General features: G+C 40.6%; 1 long non-coding RNA gene across 1 annotated transcript; it reads right to left on the reverse strand.

The window, feature by feature from the left end:
• Positions 1-4,343: 4,343 nt before the first annotated feature.
• LOC116974981 lies at positions 4,344-12,403 on the reverse strand. The gene is made up of 3 exons (XR_004412494.1): positions 12,244-12,403; positions 8,862-8,863; positions 4,344-4,387 (listed from the first exon to the last, which is right to left on the reverse strand). It is a non-coding gene; the product is annotated as an uncharacterized LOC116974981 (long non-coding RNA).
• Positions 12,404-15,546: the final 3,143 nt, after the last annotated feature.

The following is a 15,546-nucleotide window of genomic DNA, read 5'->3' on the forward strand; positions in this document are numbered from 1 at the left end:
AGCGTTCACTCGTCCCCTCTGTCCTCAAGCCCGCTGCTGTTCAGGAGCGCATTGCCTTTAAGCGCGATGTTCAGAAACGCTCCCATGACAAGTCCTGCCGCCCCCTGCCGCGCCTTTTCCCCGGTCAAGTTGTCCGCATGCAGACCCCCACCGGTCACTCCCGGCTCGCTACCGTAGTCGCCTCTGCTGGGTCGCCTCGGTCCTATCTTGTCGACCATGCAGGAACCATCTACCGCCGGTCCCGCCAACATCTGCGGCTCGTCAACGAGCCGCGACCACCACCCGCAGATCCTTTTGCTCCCCCGCTGAAATTTCAGCCTCCAGGCGATGCTCGGCCCATCGCTCCTCGCATGCCACGGTCTCTACCCTCACAGCTCTATCCGTCCGATCCTCCTCCGGTTCTCCCTCCCTCGCCTGCCCGCGCGCAGTCCACTGCGAGCCCCGCATCCCCTCCTGCCCTTCTGCCCTTGTCTTCTCCGTCCCCTCCCGGCTCCCCTGTTCCAGTTTGGCCGTCTGCACCTGTCGCTGTACTGCCTCCACTTGTTCCTGCAGGGAGGGGAAGATGGCGAGATGCGAACCCGGTCGGGACGTGTTGTCAAGCCGCCTGTCCGCTATGGCGATTCTGCTTAACCATTTCTACTCATTTGATTGTCAGCGCATGAGACGTGGTCGCCCTGTCACTACTTTGTTTGTCTTTAATTTCCAAGGGGAAGGATGCAGATGATATATGCATGTGACCCTTAATATAGTTACATCATCACTACTAACCACTCCCCATATCTCAGGTATAATTACAACCTCCCCACCCACATATCTCTCTCTAGTTTCCGTGACAGACCACGTACAGCTAGTGCTCTCTGTAATGCAACAGTATGAATAAAAGAAGTAAAGTCACAGTGTGTCGATAACATTTCTTTACAGGTTTCATTAGGATTATCTTGTGTGACTCTTTTAATCTTTGACAGACACTATTTAGGTTGATTTTCATCACGGCGATGTTAGCAGACGTGTTCTCAGCGATTTCCAAAGGCGTTGACTGCCCGCTACCAAAGATGAACTCTCCCCTATTCCTGAATCTTGTGGGTCTTGATACTTGGGCCACACTATTCTTGTACAGTTGTGAAGAACCATACACATCATGGTAGTTGGACATAATCTGGGCCGGTTGTTCTCTCCCCATCCACTATCTGCTCTGTAGTTCCAGGGCTTTCTGCTGGACCTCTGCCTTCAGGTGGCGATAAAGCTGCTTCTGTTCCCTTGAGGAAAGATGAAGCTTCCAATCCAAGGACTGCTTATGTTTGCAGGTAATTAGCGCCTCGATCTCCCTGGCCATTCCCTCAAATCAGTCCAAGTTCTTCTTTTTACTGAAGCCTTCAGAGGTATTTTCTGTAAAACCTGTATACCTGTAAGTTCTGTAAAAAAAGTTGTTCCAATGTCTAACAAGTGTTTTTCTTCTTTCAGCAATATTCTTGAGTTTGTGTTGCTAATTGATCATGGACTGTTGCTAATTGATCACCACCATAGTTTAAGCATTGCAGTGGGAAACATTTCCCAGTGACTACTTGACTGCATTGCAATTGGTCTCTTGATATCTAGCCATAATTAAGTATATTCTTCTAAAACATCAGTACGACAATGTATGTGTTCAGCCATATTAAATGATATTGTAATATTACCATAGAAATAATTTAGCTCAGTAAACCACATGGGTGTGTATTGGGCCATGGGCAGTGCTGCACACAGCTGGTATTCAAAGTCAGTGAACTACCACGATTAAAAAAAATAGACTTCTAATTAGAAACAAATCTGTTACAATCCACTTGTGCACTGTACCAATAAATGAGATTACCCCATGACCTGAGGAGAGTTGCCAGATAGAAACATGGATAATTGTACTTAATCTCCTGGAGGATATTTATAGGGTAAATTCCTCTCAATAGATTGCACCACCGAAACTACTGTATTCCATCACCATTATCTGAGTGAGGGCAATGTAAGAGTTACTCTCCAACAGTCACATGAACCATATATCAAGAGAAACTAGCATGTGATTTTAGATAGGCTCTCCTATTTCACATTGTTGCATTGTCAATATTAACAGATCATTTTACCCTATATTGTTTTTGACCAACTTTACTACAGTGCAGGCAACTCAAAAGATAGACAGAAATCTAAAGTTATAAACTTTATTGTCAATTTTTAATGAGCATGGAACTCTCGGAAATTTAGAATTTTTAATAAGAATATCTATTCTATTGTAATAGGATGACACGATTTAAACCCTCCCTTTAATTAAAATATTATTTACGCATTAATTATCTTGCAATAGTGTCTGAGAGGATACTCTGCTCGTGACTGCCCTCAGTACTGAAACTGAGCACCAAGCACCAACGTGCAGTCATTTGCAAACAGATGGAAGCTTTCATTAAGGGACTATAAAATCATGGTGAATTTGTGCTTTAATTTGTAACACACTTCCGAATTTCACCAAATATATGACTGAGGATTTAAATTTACACTAATTGAAGAAGTATTTCACTTATATCCACATCGTTAACTTTCTTCAAAATGTTGCAATTACCTGCGCTGTTGGTGAGCACATAAATGCTAGTCAGCAACTCAAACCTATTATATTTTCTTCAATTTATTTCCATAATTTAACATATTTGCCTAGTCCTGACTCAGTTTGTAGTGCTCTCACCTCTGAAGGATAAAGTCTAACTTCAGGTCCCAAGAACACATTCTAGGTCCGTGTTCTGTGCAAGAGTGGGTATTCTGCAATGTTGAGATTACATCCTTCAGACGGAATAAACTAGAGCACAGATTGTTCCATGCATTTCAAGTACGACAGTGGATTAGCAATCCAAATAGACCAGACCAATAATCCAGGGAATATTGATTCAAATCTAATCTTGAGGCATTGAGAATTTAATTCGGCAAAAAAGATATTAAGAGATCATGCCAGTTAAAAGGATGTGTGAATAACATAATAGTTCTCTAAGATTAAAATTCTTCAGGGAGGGAAATCCACTAGCTTTGCTGTGTCTGAACGACATTTTACACGGACATTGTTTGACTCTAATTTGCTCCCTGAAGTGGTCCAGCCGGTCCCACGAATGTTTCATCATGAACACACAGATGCTCCACCTCCTCAGGCCAATGCACACTATGCTTGCCTGACCATGAACTTTGGTGCTGCTTGAATGAGGAATTCTCTTTGTGTCCAACTCAACTTTCCTTCCTTGCTTAACATCAACAGCAGATTAACTGGTGATTCAGCTCAATGCAGTTTTATAGAACAAGTATAAGAATTACTTATCCGTTTCTGTACTTATCTATTATACTCTTCAAAGTAACATTGCATTAAAAACACTTTGTGACACTTGAAATAACCAGAAAGTCTGTTATTTCTTCCTTTCGATGTGGCATTGCACAGAGGCACTCATAGAAGAATATCAATGATCCACCTTTGTTCTTAAAGCATGGGATTTACAAAGTTCCCAGCCAACACATTTCTTCAGCATATTACTGAAACAGATTTTCTGGGTGTTTTATTGTGGGAAACACTTCTCTGTATTAGCTGCACATACATACCTAGTAACTATTAAGTGCTTTGGGACATCCTGAGGTGGTAAACGCACTTATTTAGATCCCATCTGAAGAAGGGTCCCGACCTGAAAAGTCAACTACCCATGTCCTCCGGAGATGCTGAGTTACTCCATCACTTAGTATTTTTTTTTGTATAGATGTAAATTCTTGTTATTAAAAACTCGACATTACCTAGCAAACAAACTAAGAGGAGTCATGATACACAGTCACATTTGCTGATGGTTATACACCCTGGGAATAGAAATGAACAGTGATTGAGATGTATACTGGACAGTCAATCAGTTATTGCCAGTTTTTCAGGGACACACAGAATTAAAATTATTTTCCTCATGGTGTACAAGATACTTTTTTATCCCCATTATATGTTCCATGATTTCTGTTTCATTTTGATGCAATTGTTTTTTCAAATTAATTAACAATGACTTTCATTTCAAATCCATCTCTTTTCATAACTGATACTCTTTTGAATAAAGGTTAGTGCTTCCGCACTAGTTGATTAGCAATTCTTGTGATCAGGATGTACAGACAGTTCTGTCCAGAAAGGTCTGAAGAAGGGTGTTGACTGGAAACGCCACCCATTCCTCTCTCCAGAGATGCTGCCTGTCCCGCTAAGTTACTCCAACATTTTGGGTCTATATTCGCATCTGCAGTTTCTTCCAACAGTAAGTTATTCTTGGGCTAGGCATCAACGAAGGTAGACAAAAGTGCTGGAGAAACTCAGCGGGTGCAGCAGCATCTATGGAGCGAAGGAAATAGGCAACGTTTCGGGCCGAAACCGCTGAGTTTCTCAAGCACTTTTGTCTACCTTCGATTTTCCAGCATCTGCAGTTCCTTCTTAAACACTAGGCATCAACGACCTGGGCTAGGCATCTGCACCAGCGAGCCTTTCTTCACCAGCTACCACATTGCCCATTTGACGTGGCCGTTGTTGCAGCTCACATTGTAGCCCCTGGACATCCGGGCATTCTTCAGGCTACTGCCAACGAAAAAATGGACTTGGTCACCATAGGGCTCCATCCCCTCTCACCAGTTGCCGCTTAGTCCTGTTGGCCGCCGCTTTGTCTGCTCCCCACTCCACCGCCACGTCCTCATCCTTCTCTCCCTGCAGTCGTCGACATCTTCCAAGGTGGAGTATGTCAGCGACTCCAGAAGAAGGAGAAGAAGGCAGCGGTGGAAGGAGGTGGGGGGGAGGGGGGGGGGGAGAGGTCGAGTGGACAGTGTGATGGAAGCAGGATCAGGCAGTGGTGGGGTGGGGAGCAGACAAAGCAATGGCCAACACGTAGTAGGGGCAGGTGGTGAGAGGGGAGGGTGCCCCGGTGTCAGAGCGCATCCTGGCATGGTGGGTGAAGAAGCGGGAGTGGTTTCAGAAGCCAAGGTGGGGGGTGTCTCCATCAGACACCGGATCTGGTGATGGCAAGTTGGCAAATAGTAAATGTTGAATAATATTTGCTGGCCCTCAGTTCACCACTGCCATCGGGAAGAATGTACAGGAGCCTGAAATCTGTAACGTCCAGGTTCAGGAACAGCTTCGTCCCTACAGCCATCAGGCTATTAAACACTACAACCCCCAATAAGCTCGGAACTTCAGTAAACTATTATTATTATTATTATTATTATTATTATTATTATTATTATTATTATTATTATTATTATTATTATTATTGCACTACTATTGCTTGTTTTTTAAGTATGTGTGTGTATGTTTCCATGTGTGTATATGTATATATGTGGATATATATATGTACATGTGTATGTGTGCACTTGCCGGTGTGTGTATATATACACATTGAACTTTTTTTTCTGGCTCGATTATCATATTGTTTACAGTGTACTATGTTTACATATTCTGTTGTGCTGCAGCAAGTAAGAATTTCATTGTTCTATCTGGGACACTTGACAATCTTAACTCTCTTGAATATAAGAAACATTCTTCCACTTTAACTTCAGTGGGCTACTGGATTGTTAATACCTAAGCAAGCTAGTCCAAAATAAATTATAGGATGAGATTTTGTGAGGATGGTGAACGAGTTATATCATGGGTGTCACTTAACAAAGTAAATAATGCACTTTCTTCAGTGTTGGGCAGTGCAAAATGTCATCAATTGACTGTTTACATTTGGTTTTACTTTAATTGACCTTGGATCTTCTACAAGGCATCTGGCCCTAGTTTCATTTGGGTCTACAGCTGGGTCACTATAGGGAGCCACTTATCATGCAGTGAGGACTGTGGTAATAATGCACGGAGAGGATTATTATCTAGTCAACTCCGACTCCATGTGCAATAGCAGTTGGTTCACCTGCTCGCAATCTCAGTGCCACCCACCGGCTGGATCAGTCTTCTCCCTTTTGTCATTTGGGGTGTTGACAGGACACATGCCAGTACTTGGTCTCTGATCTCACACATGTTGGAAACCTGAACCACCAGTGGGATTCATGGCGGTGCAGAGTTATACAGGAATCTCGCTGCTCTGGATTCTATCTCTAGGGAAGTGCATGTCTGCACTCAAGCCTCAACATTTTATAAACATTCAGGCATTTTAAAGCGCAATCTGTAAAAAATTGTTCTTGCCTCTAAAATGTTTAAATATTGCATCATGTTATTGGCCCAATCAATAGTCTGGAATGTTGGAACATTGATTGTTTCCAATATGTATATCATACAATTTGGGTGAGAAATGTTAAAATGCATTTTTGACATGAAATTGAGCATTTAGAAATTGACAGGAAAAGATATTTACATTCTACTTATCCAACAATGTAATGATATATATATATCATTGGTACATTGAACAGAGTTTTCCTCTTTGACGTAATTAAAAAAATAATTATGCTGGATATCAAAATAATTCCCAGTGATTATTTTCAGAGCTAGGGTTCATTAACAGTTGGTAAGTTTTCTTAACTCAATGGTTCCATGAATGGTCCCTTAACATTAACAACTGTGCCACATGAAGCCCATAAAATCATAAGGATCCCCAGAGAAATATTTACAAATATCTAGCATTTATACTTCCCTTTTTATATTGTCAACCCTAACCATGACATTTTAAAGCCACTGTGCCACTTACAAAACATGATTCACATCATATGATTAACAAACATAGCAGCTATTTTTTTCAGACATTGGATAACTAAAGAAAAAATCTGTTTTTTTTTTGTGTTGGTTGAAGTAAAAAATATGTCAAAGGTATTGGGAGAACTCTCATCTTGTCCTTCATTTCATGCCATCATATTGTTTTTGTCCACTGAAGTGAGGAAAAGGTTTCTAGTCAATATCTCATCAGAGAGACTGCTCAGGACTCCCTCAGTACTGCAGTGAATTATTTGTTTTTCCCCATTTCTAAAAGGAGACTTGAAATGTTAGTTCTGTTGCTTTTTTCAGAGCTGCTGTCTGACTTGTTGAGTGTTTCCAGCATTTTCTACTTTTATATCAGATTTCCAACATGTCCTTTTTTTTTGATTTTCAACGTGCAGGTGGGGTTCCAAGTGATGACTCAGTTTATTTACCTACAAGCCTAATTAAAATGAAACAAGATAGCAACTGCAATCCTGTTTCACTTTCTTTCTCTCTGGAGCTTTTGCTAGGAATTGGAACGTATAGCACTTTTTATGCCTGCAGCATTTATAAAATCATTTTTGCACTCTAATCTGGTGTTAGGGCTAATCACAGCAATTATTTGGCACATTAAAAATGGGTGAAATCCATTTTCCAATCTTCTGTGTTTTTTTTCTTATTAACAAACTGGCTTCCAGGGCAATTGTTGGGGCATATCTTTAACTTCTACAGCACAGGCTATTAGAAATATTCCCAATCATTTGAAATCGTGCTGCAACAAAAGCGTTGGCTAACTATGAGCTTTGTTCAACCTTTAACCCACTTAATTCCCCACTCATACCTTCACAGAAAGACCCAGATCAAGCAGGGTAATGGCTCCACATGTTCTATCAGCAAACCATAGTCTCCCAAGTGGCCATTCTTTATGTGTGAGTTTACTAAATGAATGTTAGCAGGCTACTTAACCTGAAGGCATCAAAGTCAGATCCAGTACTAATGCCAGCTGACATCCACATACATGCAGCAGGCATCATTGAATGATGAACAGTGATCATTATACAAATTATGTAGACCTGTATGACTCCTAGCAGACACTTGGGCTGCCCCTGCTCCTGCCTCAGGAGAATTATTCTTAAAGATAATTATTTTTGAAAGGTAACAGTGGATTTGAAACAAATGCTCTACTCAAAAAGAGGCAAATACTTGGCATAAAACATTTCACTTCTACCTAGAATTTTCTTGCCCTTTAATTATCTGCATTAAAATAGATATTATTTTATCATACCATAGAACACTAATGAGATAATAATTATGTTGTTTGTTGATTACTTAATATGTTGCAATATACACAAATGTCCTTTTCATTTGTAAAGAGCTCCCTACCATTGCTATTTTCTATGAATGTCTTCACTTCACAAATATAGTATTGAAAATGTCTGCTTTTAAATAATTGTTTATAATTTCCAATCTGTCATTAAATGCATTGACATTCAATTAAAAGTACAGTGGCTTCAAATCAGATTAAATTAGAATATGAAACCTCAGGCTAAAATGAGCAAACGTCTGGTATTATAATGAATTGATGTCAAATAATAAATCACAAAAAATCCAAAGAAAATGTGTTGGTTTTTTTCTTAACACTCCTTAAGGAACAATGGTGTTTATTTCATTCATTTAATGGTAACTTGGTAACAAGGTGACTGGAGGCTAATTATCAAAGGCAGCCCCAAGAACATTAAAATAATGCAGGGAAGTTAATTCATGTCTAACAGGGAAATTCACACTTGTAGAACCACATTCACCACAATTTATTTTATAAAACACAGAACAGTACAGCACAGAAACAGACCCTTCAGCCCGTAATGTCCACACCGGACATGATGGAAAGCTAAACTAACCTCTGCCTGCACATGAATTGCATTGTTTTTTAGGAATAGCCATGTTTGAATTAACTTGAAATCATGCATAGACACATTGCGTCCCATTTTGTGAGTTCATCGACCATGTAACAAGGACTCTGTCAGCTACCAGAATATCTAGCATACAAACCCATTTGCAGTTTTCCCAAACTGCTGTCCTGTCCCCCCCACAAGTAACTTTTCTCATAAACTCTTATTCAATATGCCAGCCTGTCACTTAAATCAAGACCTTCATAACAAAGAACAAACAACGATTCACTATTGAGCTACAATACAACTACTACCTATAACGCAAATATCCAATTATATTTTTATAAACTGAATGTGAGTGTGAAAAACACAATTATATAAATAGGAATCAGAGTTTACAATTGCCACCCTCTCCCCCTCCCACTGCCCACCCTCACTAATGTGAACTGGTTACGGTCTGAGTTGACACTCTATATCCAAGAGCCCTCCTGTGAAGTGGCAGATCTCCATCCCACTATTATGTTCTTTTGACAACTCACCCTTGTAATCAGAGGCATTTAAAAATGATTCATATGGTTGAAAAAGAAACCTAATGTAATTAATTGAAAACACTAAGTACTATAATTTAATTAAGATAGTAAAATAATGAAAATAAACCTCATAACTGCAAATAATGCAGGGAAGTTAATTCATAATAAACGTCTATTTCCTTTCTCTTTAATATGCAGCTCAGAACTGCACTGGGTTGTCCAACCAAGGTTCCTTACATCATTTTCTTTTCGCGTCTATTGCTCTGAAAAATGAACGATTACATCATTTATTCTTGTATTTTAGTTGTATTGTACCTCTTAATGATTTCTTTATCTGAGGCATGTGATCTTTTGCTCCATTTAGACTGCTATTGTCATGGACTATGTTTTTTTCCTTACTGCTATAAATGCATTACTTCAGAATATTTGTATTGATAGTTCATTCTTCAATGCATGTGCACATTTCAGGTTTAATTAAAAGGTTTGTTTGCCTCTTGTTGCAGTACTCCCCAGCATTAACTATAAACCATTTCTAGTGAGCAGAATCTATTGATCTATGACATACTGAGAGTAGGAACTTTCTTCATTCTGAATAATATCCCTGTAAAGTGGTCAAGAATTTAATGCAATTAATTTTACCCAAGCTTCTAAATTTCAGACATTATAACTGAACAAGATTTATTTATAATCATCTTTCCTAACACACTTAAATCCATGCATGGATACATATATATATATATATATATTTCATTGCTATATTTCATTGCTATGCTATTAGTGGACCTCACCTGTGTGTCAGGAGATGAGGATAGTGTTAGGGATTTGTGTCTTTCGAATAGCAGTTGTAGCTCCCTGGATCACTGAGGGAGGAGGAGGATTAAATGGTACTCACTTGGTGCCCAGGAGAAGAAAATAGGAGATGGTGGTGATGAAAATAAGGGGATGTTGGTCTGTTGAAGGTCATAGCATCTGGTGGTGAGGGGATCAGAAGATGATTGGAACAACCACTAAGTGCTGGAATAACTCAAAGGGTCAGGCAGCATCCCTGGCGAACATGGATAGGTTATGTTTCAGATCATGGCACTTCTTCACACACATTGCGGGTCAAGATTCTTCTCCTGAGATGCTGCCTGCCTGCTTAGTTACTCCAGCTCTTGGTGTCCTTTTGTGTATTAACCGGTATCTGCAGTTCTTGATTTCTACATGATTGGAATGGTTTGTTGGTGTTTGTGAGGACCCTATTATGTTTGGGAGATCCAAGTGGGAGGTGGGGAAAATTGGAGGATGGCTGTAGATTGTTGATTATGGGAGTTGGAGTATGGTTTAATGGGTAGATAATTATGTCTGGAGTAAACACTCTGCTCTGCCAAGCCCACATAGTATCAGACCCATCTCATGGGCACAGTCCTTCTCCTTGCTTCCAGGTGATGAAATACCCTGTGGTTTAAAGTAAAATGGCTATTTAAATGGAAGAATAATAATTAAGTGTCCAACCCAGATCCATGTGTGGATTCAGAATCTCGCCCTCATCCCAACAACATTGAAAGCAGAACTAGGCAGGTTTGGCTTCTGGCCCAAAGTGTTTGCATTGAACGCTTTACCACAGCCCAAGGATTTAACTCAAGGATTCCATCACTATAAAATAAAAGCACATGTTCTGTAGAAGTTGGCATACATTGAATATACATTTATAAAACATGAGGCAGAAATTCATGCTTTCATTTTGACAAATCTAACATTAAACACAACAGGGTAGATAACTTTGAATGCTGAGGACAATCCATTGCATCCATTTGATGAGCAATTATTTTGCTCTGAAAGATTTTATCTACACTTCATGGATAATCAACCTGGCAACAAAGAAATGCAAGAACAGACATATTCTATTCAAACTCTTATACTTGTTCTTCCATTCATTGAGATCATGCTGATCTCTGATCCAACTCCATATGCTCCTTTTCACCGTACCCCTTATTATTTTTGAATAACACAATCCATCAAACTCAGATTTTAAATTACAATTGTTCTAGTTTCCACATCCATTTGAGGTAGAAAGGTTGAAGTTTCAAATGTTCGCTGCATGTATAAGCATTTCCTATTCTCATTTCTGAATGGTATGCCTCATTTTTTTAATACAGGCTGCTAGCACGGATCCCCAACCATTAAAAACAGTTTCTCTCTGTTCAACCTATTAGTTCCCTTTAAAAGTTTAAACAATTGAATCAAGACTGAATCTTCTAAATTCTGCAGAGTACATTCCTGGTTTCTGTTTTCTCTGGTAATTTAATCATGGTAATGTAACCCTATTCATACACATTTGTACTGCACGTCTTTTAAAGCCAATATATCCTTCCTATGGTGAGGCAACTTGAACTGCTCACAGTTCTCAAAATGTAAACTAACCAGTGCTTTGATAACAGTACAATTTCTTCCCACTTGTACACAAATTCTCCACTGGCAATCCATTAGCCAGTTTGACGAGTGTTTTGTTATTTCCCATGTACATGAACCAGTAAACTGCCTCCTATTATCTTCTGCAGGTGATGGCTGAGGGAGAGAAACTCCTTATTAACGTTAAAAGAGCTGTCCCCTTGGGCGACCTAATTGGCGAGCTTAGAAGAGTTTGAAAAAATGATATGTTGAGGACCTCCTTCGACTATGTAGAAGACCTCCTTCAACCTCCTTCGACTATGTTGAAGACCAGCTTCGATTAGCCACGACTAACTTCGGGAAAATTGGACCGAATAGTGGAGAGTGAAGACTACCTCCTTCGATCCCCTTCGGCCTCCCTTCGACTATGATGAAGACTATCTACGACTACCTGTGACTACCGTCGATTACCTAAGACTAACATGCCGACCTACTACGACTAAACCTACGAGTAAAAAAAGTATCGATTTTTTCCATGGCGACCTGTTTTACTCGCGGACATTTTTTAACATGTTGAAAAAAACACCGCGATCTAGCTGAGGCCTTGAGTACGTGGAGACCACTCTCGAGCATGAAGGAGAGTTACGAAGATCTCCTACGACCTCGTGTCGACCATGCTGCGAGGGAAAACTCGCCAGAACTCGCGGATTAGGTCACCCAAGTGGGACAGGCCCTTTAGACTTAAAAAAGATGGTAGTGGAATCCACTGAAGAAATTAAGGATCCAGAACAAACACAAATGATGATCCTTTTTGGCAGCTGATGAGCCAGATCATAATAAATATGATTGATAATTCATGACCAAGTCTTGTAATACATGGTTAGAATCTGGAAATATTAAATGACAAATGGGATAATAGTGTAAGGATTTGATGAGAACGTGTTCTTCAAATTTATAATAATATAATAATAATAAACTTTATTTATAAAGCGCTTTAAACAACCGCAGTTGCCACAAAGTGCTGTACATGAGAACTCATGGACAAAAAGTTATTACAAACCATTAGAAACCGTAAAACGAAGGACTAAAAACAGTACAAATTAAAAGACATTAAAAGCACTAAGAACAGGAGCAATGTCTCAGCCAGTGTTGAAAGCCAGAGAATAAAAATTAGTTTTTAGGGAGGATTTGAAGATGGACAGTGAGGGGGCCTGTCTGATGTGCAACGGCAAGGTGTTCCAAAGTGCCGGAGCAGCAACAGAAAAGGCTCTATCCCCTCTGAGCTTCCGCTTAGACCGTGGTGATTTTTCATTGGAACAGGGTAAAAGCCAAGGTTAATAAAGTCAGATTGGAGTTGAAGTAAAATGAAGAAATAAAATAGCAAGCATTCATAAGCCCAGAGTCATTGTAATGGGTTCAACAGAGGTGTTCAGCAGATCAGTCCCCAAATGTGCATTTAGTCCCTCCACTTCTTGTATGCTTCAATGGTAGCAGTTTATATATTTATGTCTAGGGTTTGCATCGAGGTTTCAAGAGTTGTCTGCCATGTGCCCCGGACAAGCCTAAATGAATCCATTCACTGCTTGACTTCTGTTACTGCAGTTGCAACTAAGATTTGCATCTAACATTCCATCTTTGTAAAATATAGCTAGATCTTTCTTGTTTAAGAAAGAACTGCAGATGCTGGAAAAATCGAAGGCAATCAAAAAATCTGGAGAAACTCAGCGGGTGAGGCAGCATCTATGGAGCGAAGAGGGTCTCGACCCGAATCGTCGCCTATCCTTCACTCCACAGATGCTGCCGCACCTGCTGAGTTTCTCCAGCATTTTTGGTCTAATTTTGCTAGATCTTTCTTGTTCATTTGTACCTGGTTTCAGGGCTACTCAAGCACATTGTGGAATATCTATTCCAAGTATTCTTACTGAAGAGTCAATGATGGGATTTTTGCTCAGGGCATTGTTGCTGCTTTATTGACACCACCAAACTACATTTGGAGTCTTTCCTATAGTGGCCCTACATCTGTGCCATGATCTTGACTTATCTTCAATCTTGTTGAAGTTTGGATGTGTTCGATTTGTTGGTGAAGTGGGCAACTGAGGCTTCTCCTTGAAGGTTCACCATAGTTAGATGCCCGTGACAGCCATTGACTGCAGACCTTCAGTAATGATATACATCCAGAGGGAGCAGCTGTTGATCTATCCTGGAGTGTAACAAATGCAGAAAGTTTGCAGCAAATTAATGTTGCAACTAGTTGAGGAGTCCGCTGTTCCAGCACAGTTGGGAGATCACTGTTCCAGCACAGTTGGGAGCAGCTTAGCCAGCAAGTTCAGAGCTTTCATATTTGTGCACAGTTTACTAACTTCTTTACACCTCTGGTGGGAAGAAAGCCCAAAATTCAATGTTGAACTGCCAGCTAACAACCTGATGTTTAATAGTGGAATTGCAGTTCATGGGTAGATACAAAAAGGTGTCAGTGAGTTAGCAAGAATAGAGCATGGTTATTTCCTGAGATAGACATAAAGTGCTGGAGTAAAGCCCCTGTCCCACTTAGGAAACCTGAACGGAAACCTCTGGTGACCTTGCGTCCCACCCAGGGTTTCCATGAGGTTCCCGGAGGTTTTGGTCACTCTCCCTAATGGTTGAAAGTGGTTTCCGCATAGTCCAGGCTACTTCTATGTTCCTGCGATTATTTCAACAAATTCAAAACCGGCCTCGACTAAAAATAGGTTGCCATTTGGTCGAAGCCAGTGGAGTGGGGTTGCTATTTACTTACAGGCAGTCGAAGGCAATCTCCTTCGCTGGCCGGACATTTTGATTGACTCATTGGAGTTTCAGCAAAGATCCTGTAGGATCTTTGGTTTTCAGGACCTAGAAGATCCGCCGGAAGGTAAAATGCCCGCGAACTTTATTAAACTTCTTAAAACTGTCTCCACTCCTTCTCCTCCCCTTCTCTCCCCCCTTCTCTCCCCCTTCTCTCTCCCCCTCTCTCTCCTTCTCTCTCCCCTTCTCTCCCTCCCTCGCTCTCTCCCTCTCTCTCCTTCTTTCCTTCTCTCCCTCCCTCCCGCGCTCTCTAAAGGACTTACCGTGCTCTGTGGCAGCCGTTTACCTTCATCGCGCAGACAGCGCTCCTCCGCTGTCCCTGGCCCCCACCTTTGCGATGTGTTTGTGCGTGTGTGTGTGTGTGTGTGTGTGTGTGTGTGTGTGTGTGTGTGTGTGTGTGGTTGGTAGCAAAGATCCTATAGGATCTTTGGTCAGTAGATGCAGCTCACGCTTCGGTCGAGGCTTTCCAGGTGAGTGACCAAAACCTCTGGCGACTCATGGAAACCTTGGGTAAGGCGCAAGGTCACCAGAGGTTTCCTTTCAGGTTTCCTAAGTGGGACAAGCGCATTAGTCAGCGGGTCAGGCAGCATCTCTGGAGAAAATGGATAGGGACCCTTCTTCAGACATTTTCTATCTATTACCTATCCATTTTCTCCAGAGATGCTGCCGAACCCACCGAGTTAGTCCAGCATTTTGTGTCTACTTTTGTACAACAGCTTCTGCAGTTCATTTTCATTACACGGTTATTTCCTTTTGTTTTAGCAGTCTTGCAAAAAAGTCCATATATTTGTATTTTGGATGTTATTTAATGTTTTTGTTTTCTAGGCAACCCATCCCATTTTATTCCCTATGATTTACATGATCTCACGGGCTCTTTGTATACACGCCCAATGTGAACTCCACTATAGAATGACTACCTTTATTTAAAGTATCAGCAACAATTACATGACTGACATTAACAAAGCCAAATTCTGAAAGTTTTCTGATGCCTATCAGGATTACGATCCATGTGCAATTTCTTTCACTCACATCATTAATTATGGGGGATTTCATTTTTTGTGAATGGCCAATTTATGATGAGCTGTAGAAATTGTGAACGATAACCTATCATTAGAAACTGGACATCAAATCCCATTTTTTGTCCACTGCTGTCAAAAAGAATATTTCACGGAGTCAGTCTGGATCTGATCTAAAGTCAGACCTCAAAGATGAAAGGATTGCATTCTAATCCATTATGGCATTCAGTCTCCCTCATTTGATCGGCTACTTTATG

This window comes from Amblyraja radiata, chromosome 1 (genome assembly GCF_010909765.2).
Source record: "Amblyraja radiata isolate CabotCenter1 chromosome 1, sAmbRad1.1.pri, whole genome shotgun sequence".
Lineage (NCBI taxonomy): Eukaryota > Metazoa > Chordata > Chondrichthyes > Rajiformes > Rajidae > Amblyraja > Amblyraja radiata.